Genomic DNA, 13,730 nt, shown 5'->3' with positions numbered 1-13,730 from the left:
GATTTGCAAGATTTTGGTCAGTCAAGATCTTGACAAGGTCAATAGACTTGTCCTCAACGATCCCACGTATGAAGTGATACCTCACCTCAATGTGTTTCGTCTTCGCATGGAAGGCCGAATTCTTAGCTAACTGAATAGCACTCATAGAATCCAAATACAGTGTAGGGATATAGCATCAATACCAAGGTCAACAACCAAATGACCCAACCAAATGGCCTCCTTGCAAGCCTCAGTTGGCTGCAACATACTCGGCCTGTGTAGTAGAAAGGGTTGCGCATTTCTTCACACTAGACATCTAAGAAACAGCACCTCCAGCATAGGTGAATACATAGCCGGAAGTGGACTTCCTACTATCTGCATGTCCTATATAATCAGAGTCAGTGTACCCCATGACTCTTGTATCTTGGCTGCCATAGCATATGCACATATCTGTAGTGCCCTTCAAGTACCTCATGATACACTTCACGGCATCCCAATGCTTCTTTCCAAGTGTAGCTATATAGCGTGCCACAATACCAACTGCAAAGGCAATATCTGAACGAGTGGCGATCATGGCATACGTAAGATTGCCCACTACGGATGCATAGGGAATCTTGGACATCTCGGCCCTCTGCTCATCTGTTTGCGGACAATCAGCCTGTAATACCTTCACATAAGAAGGCAATGGATAGCCAATAGGCTTTACCTCCTGCATGCGGAAGCGCTCAAGGACTTTATGAATGTACTCCCTCTATGACAAGTAGAGGAGTCCCTGATGCATGTCGCGTCTAATGCGCATACCAAGTATGTGAGAGGCCTGTCCCAGATCTTTCATCTCAAATATCTTTTTGAGCTGAGCCTTAAGAGCATTTAGCTCATCATGAGCTTTCCCTGCTATCAACATATCATCCACATAGAGTACCAAAATCAATAAAGAACCATCACAGGCTTTCTTTATGTAAAGACACGGATCCATGGCACTCTTACTGTAGCCCTGTGACTGCATAAAGGCATCAAACTTATGATACCAATTCCTAGGTGCCTGTTTCAAGCCATAAAGACTTTTCTTCAATTTGCACACTAGGTGCTCCCTACCAGGTTCTGCAAAGTAGCCCTTAGGCTGCTCCATATAAATCTCATCATGCAAGTCCCCATGTAAGAAAGCTGTCTTGACATCCATGTGGTATAAATCCAAGTCAAGCTGAGCAACCAAAGCCAAGACTAAGCATAGGGTGGTCATCTTAACCACAGGAGAAAAGACCTCATCAAAGTCCACACCATGCTCCTGCTTAAAACCCTTTGCTACCAATCTAGCCTTGTGTGTCGGCTTGGGGTATCCAGGGGTACTTTTCAGCTTGTACACCCACTTGGATGGCAAAGCCTTCTTGCCCGTAGGCAAGGAAACCAAATCCCAAGTCTCATTTTTATGCAAGGAGTCTATCTCAGACTGCATAGCCCTCTCCCAGGAGTGACTGTTACCCCTGTGCATAGCCTCATCATAAGTGAAAGGCTCTCCTACATTTGTAACCAAGACATAATGCATCGAGGGCTGAAATCTATCAGATGGATGTCTGTCTCTAGTAGACCGTCTCACGGCAGGCTCTGCTGCCTGCCCAGCTGCCTGTCCAACACCCTAACCATGAGCATCTGCTGCTGCAGCTGTAAGCTATGCAACTGGCTGTGCAGGAGCTCTCGGCTCCTCCTAAAATATGACCTTGCGGATCTCAACAACTCTCTCAGGCTGCCGATGCATCTTTATTCATGGAAGACTACATAATGACTACGGATGACTTTCCGCACCTGCGGATCCTAGAGACGGTAACCCAGCTCGCCTGCATCCCCATAACTAGGAAAATGCATTTGACACTCTTAGGATCCATCTTACTTCTCTTGTCCCTGGGCACATGGCAAAATGCCTCACATCCAAAGATATGGAGATGCACATAAGAGGGAGGTTTTCCAGTCCATACCTCCTCTGCAACCTGGAAATCCAAACCACTAGAAGGTAACCTGTTTATGACATGCATAGCTGTACTAAATGCCTCAGCCCAAAAGCTTTGTGGTAGGCCTACATGGCTAAGCATACTGCATATACGCTCCTAGATGGTTCTATTCATCCGTTTAGCCAAACCATTCTAGGGGGGGTGTAGGGGGCGGTCAACTGACGCTTAATAACCCCCCTCATCACATAACTACTCAAAAGCACGTGAGACATACTCAACCCCATTATCTATTCTTAGGCATTTTAGGCTATACCCAGACTGGTTCTCAACCAATGCAAGCCATCTCTGAAACATAGCCAAGACATCGGATTTCAGCTTAATGGGATACACCTAAACTTTTCATGAAAAATCATCTATGAACGTAACAAAATACTTTGCACCACCCATAGACTGACAAGTCATGGGCCCACAGACATTTCGAATGTACCAATGCCAAGGGCTCACTCATGTGTGGCCTACCAGACTTCTTATGCGTAGACCTAGTCTACCTGCCATAAAGACAATGCTCACATGAATCAAAACATGTATAATCAAGGGGTGGTAAGTACTGCAAACCAAAAAGCATTTTCATTCCCTTCAAAGACATATGGCCCAAATGGGCATGCCAAAGAGATACATGTGGGATAGAACCCACAGACAAAAGATTATCAAGGGAAGAAGCGGATACAATCAAGGGATAGAGGCTGCTAGCCTTGGCACCTCTCGCAATCACAAGTATGCCACGAGTGATCTTCCATGCGGAGTCTCCAAAAGATACATGATAACCTATGTCATCAAGCTGTCCAGCTGACAGGAGACTGCATGTCAAAGTAGGTACATGATGTACATCCTACATAACAAAACTGCTGCCAGAAGGAAACTGCAGCCTAACATCACCAATGCCCACAATATCAAGAGAGCTGTCATCACCCAAGCACACAGAACTTGAAATAGTACGATATGAATGAAACCACTCTTGGCAAGGTGTCACATGAAAGGACGCACCTGAGTCCAAGAGCCAACACTGTGCATACATAGAGTGTATCTCTGTCATCTGCAAAGCACTAGAAGAAGCTACAAGGATATAATCATCATCATCAACATCCTCAGGCTGCATAACATTGATCTCTTTAATTTTAACACTGGACTTTGTAGGCACTATGCTCCGATTAGAAAACTTATCTTGCACTTTATCTTTCCCCTTATCTTTGCGCCTTTCATTGCGCAGTTCATGGCATTGTAGCCTAATATGGCCCTTTTTCCCACAATGGTGACAAGTAACATGTGCATTCCTGCCATGAGATTTGCTACGTGACTTCCCACGGGACTTGGATCGAGATTTCTGAGAATCCCGTCCACAGCCACAGCCACAGCCACAGCCATGCTTTCCATATCCATCATTCCTGCCTCTAACTATCATACCATGCGACACATGAGAGGCATCCAAATTCTTACGGTTAACCTCTTCCTGCAGAAGAGCACTCTCAACATTAGATAATTTCAAGGTAGCAATAGAGGCACATAATGCAGTGCGGAATACATCCCATGACTCATTAAGAGTACCAAGCAAGAAAAGAGAAGTGACATCCTTTGCAAAAGTGATGTCCTCTGCGAAGTCAAGTTCTTGAGTATAGCATGGAGCCAGCTCAAGTGAGCAGACATAGTCACATTCTCCTTTATGCGCAGATCCATAAGCTGCTTCAACCAATACATCTGACTTGCTGGACTTTTCTTGTCATAGAGATTCTTGATTTTATCCCATAACTGCCATGCACTTTGTTCTTCCTCAAATACATTGTAATGAACCTGTTTTGTGAGAGATAATATAATAGTGGACTTGCATAACTCTTCAAGCTCAAGCCATTCCTCATCTGGCATAGTTGCAGGCGGATGCCTGCTCAACCTCAAAGTTTTGATTTGTGATTTCTGCACCAACACCTGCAAAATCTGGCTCTTCCAATAAGAGTAATTCGTACCATCAAGCTTATTGATGTTGAAAATAGCATGATCAGTGGACGAACTCACCATAATACAGGCTAGAAGACTCCAGATAGTTTAAAACTGCTTGCTGTTTACTATAGAAAATGACAAAAAATCACCAAAATCGAGAGAAAAATGGCGAGAAAAGTGTAACCAAAGCTGCTGCCCACCAAGTATTAGTGAAAGTATATCATTTCAGAATATTTCAGCATGAAAAATCCATGTCAGTCCGGAGTTATATGCTTGTTGTAATAAATGACAGCAAGGTACTGTCAGAGTCAGTGCTGACCAAATCATTGCACCAAGTTAATAAACGACAGCCAAGACATGACCAACCATAAATGGGCATAAATTAGCACCAAACAATCATCAAGACCCTAAGCAAACACCCAAACATGTCACCAAAGCATCCGTCAGTTGAGAAGGCATACCCCCTGGATAGTAGGGCAAAGTATACATAGCACTAGCAAGACCTGACACTAGTAGGTGTATGCTCACTAGAGTGCAAAGCCCAAGCTCAGGTCAAAAGTAATTCCAAGATATCAGTGCATTAACTATGCAACATGTAAGTGTAAGAGATCCCAAAGTCTCAAGTATTTGCAAAATGCTCAAATAACATAAACCTCTTGCTTAATGTTGGTCAAGTATACAAGATACTCCCAGTGGCTCAAAAGGCGGATAAACAAGCTCAACAGCTCAAGCAAACCAAGTGAAAGTACCAAAGACAGGTAACCAAGACAATGCCTCAATAGCATCCAAGGTCGTAATGAAAAAAGCCAAGTCGTAACAGAAAAATCCGAGTCAATGTCCAACTGCTCAAGGGATTACTCAAATGAATGTCGAGATGAGCTCAAACAACTGCCATCCACAGCTAAAGCATAAAGCATTCACCAAGACATCATAACCCGTACTGGGTAGTCTAGGCATAAACCATGTCATAGATGAAATACCAGAAAGCTGCAAAGTAGTGACAATCAAATCCAAATCGAGCTCTAATCTTAGCTTAAAAGCATTCCGGAGCATAAACAAGACGTGGCATAGTCCAAATACATCATGACATCATACCGAGTAGCCAACAGTACCCAACTGTAGCATAAATATCTTCAGCTCCTGAAGTTTCCAGTAGTATATAACCTCTGTAAACTGAGCAAATTAGTGCTCAATCCAAGCTCAAATCCATAGGCAAACCATAGGCATACATTCCCGTATGTATAGGCACCACAATCGGGCATAATCGGGCATCAAATGCCAAGACCTGTAAGCATAAAATTGAAGTAATCGGTGGCTACCCTGTTTTGGACAGATCTGGGATTGTTCAAAATAGTCAATGGCTGAGCTAAATCAGCTCCAAATGCATCTCATATAAGAGACATAACATCCACAAGTGATCCCGTATCAATAGGCATGAGTAGAAGCATCACATAAGCCATAGGCATACACATACATGCTGTCTCAGACCTGAAATCTATTGCAAAATATTCTATCATCAGAATTTGGCAAATTCAACATTACCATCGCGTCTGGAGCGTGCCAAAACCCCAACTTAGACTCTTACCTTACTTGAATCGGGTTCCGAATGCTCGAGAAATGACAAAAAGAGTGATTTTTGGGCCAGATTTTGAAACAAGCGCAAAAAAAACGTGAGCTAGTTGGGGGGGTTTGCTGTCCCATGTGTCAACAATGGGGCCAAAAGGGGGTACAAATGGGGGCCAAAGAAGGCCTACACCAAGCCTTAGCAAGCCTTGATAGGCTGGAAGCAAGATCCAGGTGAAGGAAGCTCCAAAAGGTGTGAGCTATGGCTGCCCACAACCTGTGAAAACCTTGTTTACCTAGACCTATGGATTGAGATAAATCTCTGAAAATAATGAAGCAATACCTCAATGTCACTGCCTTGATGGTGCCTCAATAGGCCGGGAAGAAGCTCAGGAAGCTGGGGAGTGACGAAGGCTCAAGAGAATGAGCTATGGTTGTCGGAAAGGAGACCCAATGCGAGTGGGGAGTCGATGGGAAGTTGAAAATGCCACAAGCCAAGCTCAAGAGTCAGAAGCCGTGCTCTAATACCAGTTGAAAGGTGAGAAGGATCAAAACTTGCACTTGAGAGATCAAGATAATGAGCTATGGCTGCCGGGAAGGAGACCCAATGTGAGTGGGGAGTCGATGGGAAGCTGAGAATGCCACGAGTTGAGAAGTCGGGGAGTGATGGGAGCTCAAGAGAATGAGCTATGGTTGCCGAGAAGGAGACCCAATGCGAGTGGGGAGTCAATGGGAAGCTGAGAATGCCACAAGCTAAGCTCAAGAGTCAAAAGCCGTGCTCTAATACCAGTTGAAAGGTAAGAAGGATTGAAACTTGCACTCGAGAGCTATGGCGGGAGAGCAAGAGCAAGAAAGAGACAAGAAATGGGAACTCCAACAGTCACATTGTGTGACCGGGCCTTCCTTTATTCAAACTGTCACTAAAAGAATAAAGAATAAAGTGATGGTGATGGGCGCCTGCCACTTGCAATGTGCGGTGGCAGTGACTGTTAGTGTAGTAATACACGGGTGGCTAGGTGGAGGCGCCTTTATCCCTAACACTCGAGCTTGCAGCGAGACTCGCTAGCTAGGGTGTTTGAAGAGAGCATTTGAGTAGATGACCAACTGAAAGAGCGGAGCTCCAGGAGCTCAAATTCAGAAGAGACCAACTTGTGGAGTTTAGAGAGAGCGTCAGCCTCTAGTGAATGATTAGGTCCAACACCCTAGGACAAAGGGAAAGCTATTGGGATAAATCAAAAGACTTGTCTAAGGTAAAAATGGAGATAGCCAAACTACTGCAGGATATGTTGAGACGACCAACACGCCCACACGTCCAATGCATGTATTGTAGCGAAAACCACTTGTCGATCGAGTATCAAGACCCTAGGTCACAACCTTGCACTAATTGCGATAGATTCAATCACGACGTCGTGCATTGCAGATTACCGAGAAGACTTCCGTACTCACAACCATACGGCCAGCCATATCTACCGAGCAAACCCCAACAAATCTTCAAAAGGGGAGCCCCATTGGCCCTTCCTACGCCTAACGATGTTAAACTGGCTGTTCCTAGAATGGACATAAACCCTACAGGCATACTAGACTACCTGGTCCCTACGTGACCCATCCACTGAGTGACCCTCCAGTCCACTATGTGGAGGAGCCAAATGAGGAAGAGACTTATGCATACCCATATATCTTGCACAATGATGAGGGTAACGCAGCCCTTATGGACTATCGACCACTATCAGTGATGTCTATAGGAAGAGGCCGAGGTAGAGGCCTAGGAGGGCAGACGCATGATCCAATCATATGTTGGACTTGCGGTCATCCAGGGCATGTCTCATCACGTTGTCCTGAATGGGAGCAACCAAATAGAGACAAGGCAGACCTAAGGTGCCTTGAGTGTGGAATCACTCATCTCTTCATTGTCTGTCCCAAGCGAAAACCATCCTCAAGTTCAGCCAACATGCCATCTGTCCCATTGGGGCTATTCGGCATCGGGAACCTCGATGGGAAGGCCACACCTATCCCATTGCGTGTCATGACCGGAGCACAGACGAAGCAGGTTGGCATATCATTGCCAGGTCCTAGCAACCTCTGACGAAGGAAATTCGGTATGGCAGCCTCTATACTATGCCAAACTCCCTTCTGCCACAAAGTGAATGAGATAAGGGCACCACCTAGTCATGGAAGAGTGGACTAGGACGCTATGCAAGAGGGAGAGGAGATTGTAAGGGAGAAGAGATGAAAACTAAGAGAGGAAGAGAGAGAGAGAGTGAGTGAGAATGAGAGAACTACGAAAAAATAGATGAATCAATAAACTTAAGAGATGGAGAACCCTCGGGACATAACCAATATACACAATATGGACACCAATATCCTGGGCTTATTACATTGTAGAGCATACATAAGCTATAGTAAGAGAAGGAATTCCATAAGCTCATGAAGGAGAATGGGGAAGGCTCAATAGGGCTGAAGGAGGCCTCTTTGCTCTCTCTCTTCTTGCAAATTACAAAGGAGAAGGCCTCTTTATATAGGCCTTGAGGGTGTTTAGGGAGGAGGTTAAGATGTAATAGGAATTAACACCACCAAAGCTGCATTAAGGCGGTTCCACCAATATGGAAGCTCCATCTAGATGTTTTGTTGACCAATTTGTACTTAATCAAGCTCCATCATAGGTGAGTTGTCTCCATTCTCCCCCCCATAGCTTGAGTCCAAGAGCTCTCCTATAAAAAATATAGAGAATCTTCATAAAATAAGATCATATCTAGCAATAATAGAGAGAGAGTAATGAGAGTTCATACATTACTACTACAACTAAGGATGATTTGAGGGTGATTTAGGAGGGGAATTCTAATGGTTTATTAGCTTGAGAGAGAGGATAAGAGAGGGGAAAGGGTTGGGGGTCTAATGAATGATGTTTTATGGAAGTGTTAAGTGTGGGGAAGAAAGTATGGATGTGTATTAAATTGGGAGGTGGTCTCCACTGCAGTTGGAAAAAGTTGGCATCCATCATTTTGGCCATATCTCCCGACTCGTAGCTCCAAAAAATTATAAAAAAATACCAGCCGAAACTTCAGCTCACGCGCTACAACTTTCATGTTCAAAAGTTTTTTTTGATCGGAGTGGAAGTATTTTTTAAAAAAATCTTACAAAATCATGTGCCTGATTTTTCTTCCACTAATGCTTCCAAGAAGGGTCCCATTTGGTTGAATTGTCATAAGGCTCCAAAGTCATGAAATTATGAGCCTCACATGCCCTTTGGATGGCTCCAAATCCATTTCATATCTTTCCTTTTCACATTATACATTTTCCCTTCACCTTCCTCCATTGATCTTTACTCTTCACCCCCCCTTGGTAAACCGGTCCATGAAATATTTTCATCCAGTGATTTCTTGGATTTCCCAAGAGGTTGTTCCCATCCTCTTCTTTATTTCAAAGCTCCAAATGTACAAAAAATCAACAAAATGTTAGACAAATATTTTTTGTGATTTTCTCGGATCACCTCAATGCAGCCTCGATTGGGAAGAAGAGCCGTGGACAGAGAAAGAAGAAACCCGAAGCTAAGATCACGCTGAAAACTAAGAGTGCCACGACTCTGCCTGCTGGAAAGAAGGTCACTGACGTAGAGGCATAAACCTCAACTCCTAAGATGATCGAAAAGGAAAGTGATAAGGTAGGGGAATACCCGCATCCGAAGCACCAACTAGAGGCTATTGAGAAAGTGAAGGAATGGGTAAAAGAGGCCCAAGAGCACCTAAAAGATGCTAAGCCCATCCTAGAGGATGAGATCAAACATCTCTCCAGCATAAGCACACCAGTCTCACCTCCTTGACCAAAATCGAGAGATGCGATTGTCCGCTTAGGCAAAGCCTTGACGCTACAGGCCAGCAAATCAATCACGGCCATTGGCCAGGACAATTCGGAATAGGAGAAAGACGAGCAGTCAATGACCTTCTTACGACGCTAGTGACCACCCTTGTGATGCTGAGCCTTGTTAGATATGATCAATGCCCCACCCTCATTAGGTGCTACCAATGATCTATGGTGCTCAAAGTTGTAAGGCCCCCATTATGAGGAGAAGCCAAATGTGAGCCCGGACATTGATTGAGTCCTGACTTGTATATCAGATGAGGTCTATGTGATCGGATGGCAAAAAGATGACAGTTTGGGTCTAATCTTTGGGTTAGACGGAGTAGTTAAGCTGGTAGCAACTCGAGATGCACTGCATCGAGTTGCGGGGTAAGGGAGTTAAAAGGGGCCCCTATTGTGGGGTCTGGAGGCCGCGGAAGCGGCCCCTAGCTAGGGGGTCCTAGGGGGCCAGCGGCCTCCGTAGTGGGGGTCCGGGGGCAGCGCCCCCGGCCCAATGGTAAAGAGAATATTTCCTGGAATATTCCCTGGCCGACTAGTGGAGGCTTATATGGTAGGTCGGTCAGGCCAACCTCACGGCCTTCGCAGGCTATAAAAGCTAAACCCCTTCACAGCCATCGATTTCTCATCTTTCACCCAGTCAGAGTTGTTGTTCCAGCTAGCCTTAAGCTCTTCACCTATCTTGTGTCTAGATCGCCATCTAAGCTTCACACAATGGAAGCGCACGGGTGGGCAGAGCCATCTTTGTATCAGCTATTTGGAGTTAAAGAATTTACTAATTCTCCTCTTTTCTGTTGTGTACTCTCTATCTCTTTCTCAGATTCTGTTCGCTGTGCCGTGTAATATTTTACAAGCCTGGGAGACCTGCTTAGGTAGTATTCCACCCTATGGGAAGACCTGAAGCAGTGGGTTGAAGGATCACGAGAGCAAGCTGCTGCAGACCTGCATGACCATAATGCAGAGACACAAATACCGAGTCTGATGCTACACTCTGTGCCTAAGTCCTTGCACATTAATGCTTTTTGGGAAGGCACCGAGATGCATGCTGTCTTACCTGTCTTAACCCTAGGCAACACAATGAGAAAGGGGATTGTAGACACAGGAGCGGGGGTTAGTGTACTGAGCCATGCAATGCTTCAGACTTGGAGAAACCCGCTTGTTGAGACCGCCAAGTTCAATGCCACACTAGCAAACGGTATGAGAGTGAAACCATTCAGGGTACTTAAAAACTAGCCGGGTGAAAATCCCAGGCATCCAGTTCTCGGTTGACTTTATAGTCATGAAGGGAGTGGACTACGATATCCTATTAGGCCGACCTTGGATGTGCAATGCCAGAGTCATCGAAGTTTGGGGTAATGGCTTAATCTTCCTTGGCAATAGAACAGAAGCTGTGAGGGTAGAGATGGACACTTGGAAGACCTCACCAGTCGAGTTGGATGCCATCTCCGCAATGCTTAAAGGTAATGCTCAAGTCAATAAGTCCTATGGGCCCTTGACCAAGTATATCCCATGCTCGGAGGATGAGCGAGATTGGATGCATGTCCTTGCTATGATCGACTTGCCATCCTTGGATCATGAGGCATACGAACAAGCCACCAAGACAGTTGGCAAGTCAAAAGACACACCCTCCGTATTAGCCTGCATGATGGCAAGAACCCTTCGTGGGCAACCTAAACCTGTCACATTCCAAGTGCCAAATAACAAGAGGGAACTCCAAGAGATTCTAGATTATTTGACTGCAAAGCTAGCTGGCAATCCAGTAGCAAACTTCAAGACACTCCAAGATCTGTTAGATGAACTAAGGTAGCAATGGACCAGGGTGCATGACTTAAACCTCATGTACCATTGGACCCTAGTCCACGATCAGAGACAAGAGGTATACCAAAACCTAGGAGATGACGAAGATGAATCCAATGACGAGTACGAAGACTGTCGTTCTTTCAATGATGAAAGTGAGGGTAAGATAGACACGGTGGAATATGACACTAAGGGATGAGAAATAGAATAGATACGAGCGGACTCCCAGCTCCACAGAAAAAGAGTGTCTTTAAGATAGAGCAAGGGGTTATGTGCACGGATTGTGACTGTTCTTGGTTGGAACACATAGGAGCCATAGATTAACAAGCAAGCCTAACCCAATCAGGTACGACACCAGTGCTTAGAATAGAGTCACCCTCTGAGCTACGACCACCAGGAGAAACCACCTCTTCTAGCAAAAATGATGAGTTCAATTCTGAGTCAGAAGTAAGCTTAGATAGCAACCCAGAAATACCTAGATCATCCAAGACCAGATGCACCAAGGGGGACCTACCCATCCACCTGAGGCACAGACAGTTGAAGGAAGAAAGGGCAAAATAGCCTAGGGATACGTAAACGAAAGAGCAGAGAAAGTCGTAGGATCTCTTGAAGAGATTTACAAAATTCAAGAAGGGTGACATGGTAGTAATCCTATTGGGTGCCAAATGCCAAGGGCAAATGAGTGAACCCATCAAGGGACCAACTAAGGTCAAGGAGGTGAACCTAGCACAGGAAGGGGAGACACCCTGACTAGTCTTTATTACCGATGACTTGATTGAGGAAGAGGAGACAAGTCTTGTTGCTCTCTTGTGAGAGTATGTAGACATGTTCGCTTGGTTCTTAAAAGAGCTTAAGGGGGTAGATTCGAGTGTAGTGACTCATAACATACCCATGATGCCAGATGCAACATCGGTCAAGTAGCGACTGTACCCGATGAATCCAAAACACGCTCATGCAGTCAAAGAGGAGATTGACAAGCTGATGAGAGCAGGATTCATTTACAAAATTGAGCACACAGACTGGGTGTTGCCCATAGTCATAATGATGAAGAAAACGGAAAGATTAGAGTGTGTATCAATTACAAGAAGGTGAACGCTGCCACTAAGAGAGACAACTACCCATTGCCATACACTGAGCACATGCTCGAAAGAGTGGCATGCAAAGAGGCTTACAGCTTTCTAGATGGCTTCTCTGGATACAATCAGGTGCAAGTGCATCTTGCCGATAGGCATAGGACTGCCTTCGCCACTGAGTGGGGTGTCTTTGCTTACATAGTCATGCCCTTTGGGTTGACTAATGCCCCAGCCACCTTTCAATGCCTCATGTGCATCATATTTAAAGACATTCTTTGCAAGGAATTGGAAGTCTTCGTGGATGACTTGTGTGTTCACTCAACTTGGAGAGAACACTTAGACAAACTCGGAGAAGTCTTTGAGTGGTGTCGCCTATATCGTCTCTCCCTAAACCCCTTAAAGTGCTAGTTCTGGGTGAAACATGGATGCATCCTAGGGCATGTGGTGTCAAAGAATGACATTGCCATTGACTTCTCAAAAGTTAGGGTTCCGCCCCCAATCAACTGTAAGGGAGTTCAATGCTTCTTAGGCCATACGGGATACTATCAATGGTTTGTGCTAAACTATGCATTGATTGCCAGACCTTTATATAAGCTGTTGATCATCTTCGAGTGGACTGAAGCATGCCAATGAGTGTATGAGGAATTGAAAAAGGCTTTGACTACTGCACCAATTCTACAAGCCCCAAATTGGACCATTACCTTCCGCATGCATATTGATTCTTCAAAATTCATCGTGGGGGCAGTGTTGTGCCAACCTAGTGAACACAACCTCGACTATCCAATGAACTTTGCTAGCAGACAACTCACTGAGACTGAAATAAATTACTTGATGAGACTGAGAGAGAGGGTTTAGCCATGGCATTTGTTGTAAAGAAGTTTCGGCATTATCTGTTGGCTATGCCTTTTACTTTCTTTCTAGACCACCAAGACTTGCTATATCTAGTAAACAAACCCTACGCTACAGGACGTGTAGCTTCTTTTGCTTTTAGAATTTGACTTCTTCATGGTTGTACGAAATGAAAAATAACACTACATGGATGACCACATGTCATGCATCCCTACGGGAGAGGCCGCTGGACAAGGCATTGCCGATGAATTGCTAGACGCCCATCTGTTTAACCTTTCCAGCAAGAGAGATTTATTCAAGACTGATCTAACACCATATTGGGCAGATGACATTGTCGAAGTGCTGGAGCACGGACTGCCTAAGCGACCGATAGAAAAAGCCTGACTTAGGTGACTTATCCTCAAAATCCAACCCTATCAATTGATAGGAGGCCAACCATATAGGCTAGAGCAAGATGGGTTGTTGCGTAGATGTGTATGCGAGCATGAGATACATGATGTGCTCGCAGAGGTGCACAACGGAATTGCTGGAGGGCATTTTAGCGGAGACACAACAGCCCACAAGGTGCTGCAGTCTCAACTGTGGTGGCCCACACTTTTTCGCGACGCAGCACGATTCATCAAGCATTGTGACGAACAAAGGTCTCGATCCGCAAGGATCAAATGTAGTTGACCCCAATCATTGC

Source organism: Lygodium microphyllum, chromosome 23, assembly GCF_053477565.2.
Source record: "Lygodium microphyllum isolate KBCC chromosome 23, Lygodium_microphyllum_v1.1.10, whole genome shotgun sequence".
Classification (NCBI taxonomy): Eukaryota; Viridiplantae; Streptophyta; class Polypodiopsida; order Schizaeales; family Lygodiaceae; genus Lygodium; species Lygodium microphyllum.
Note: the sequence above shows the minus strand (reverse complement) of the source record.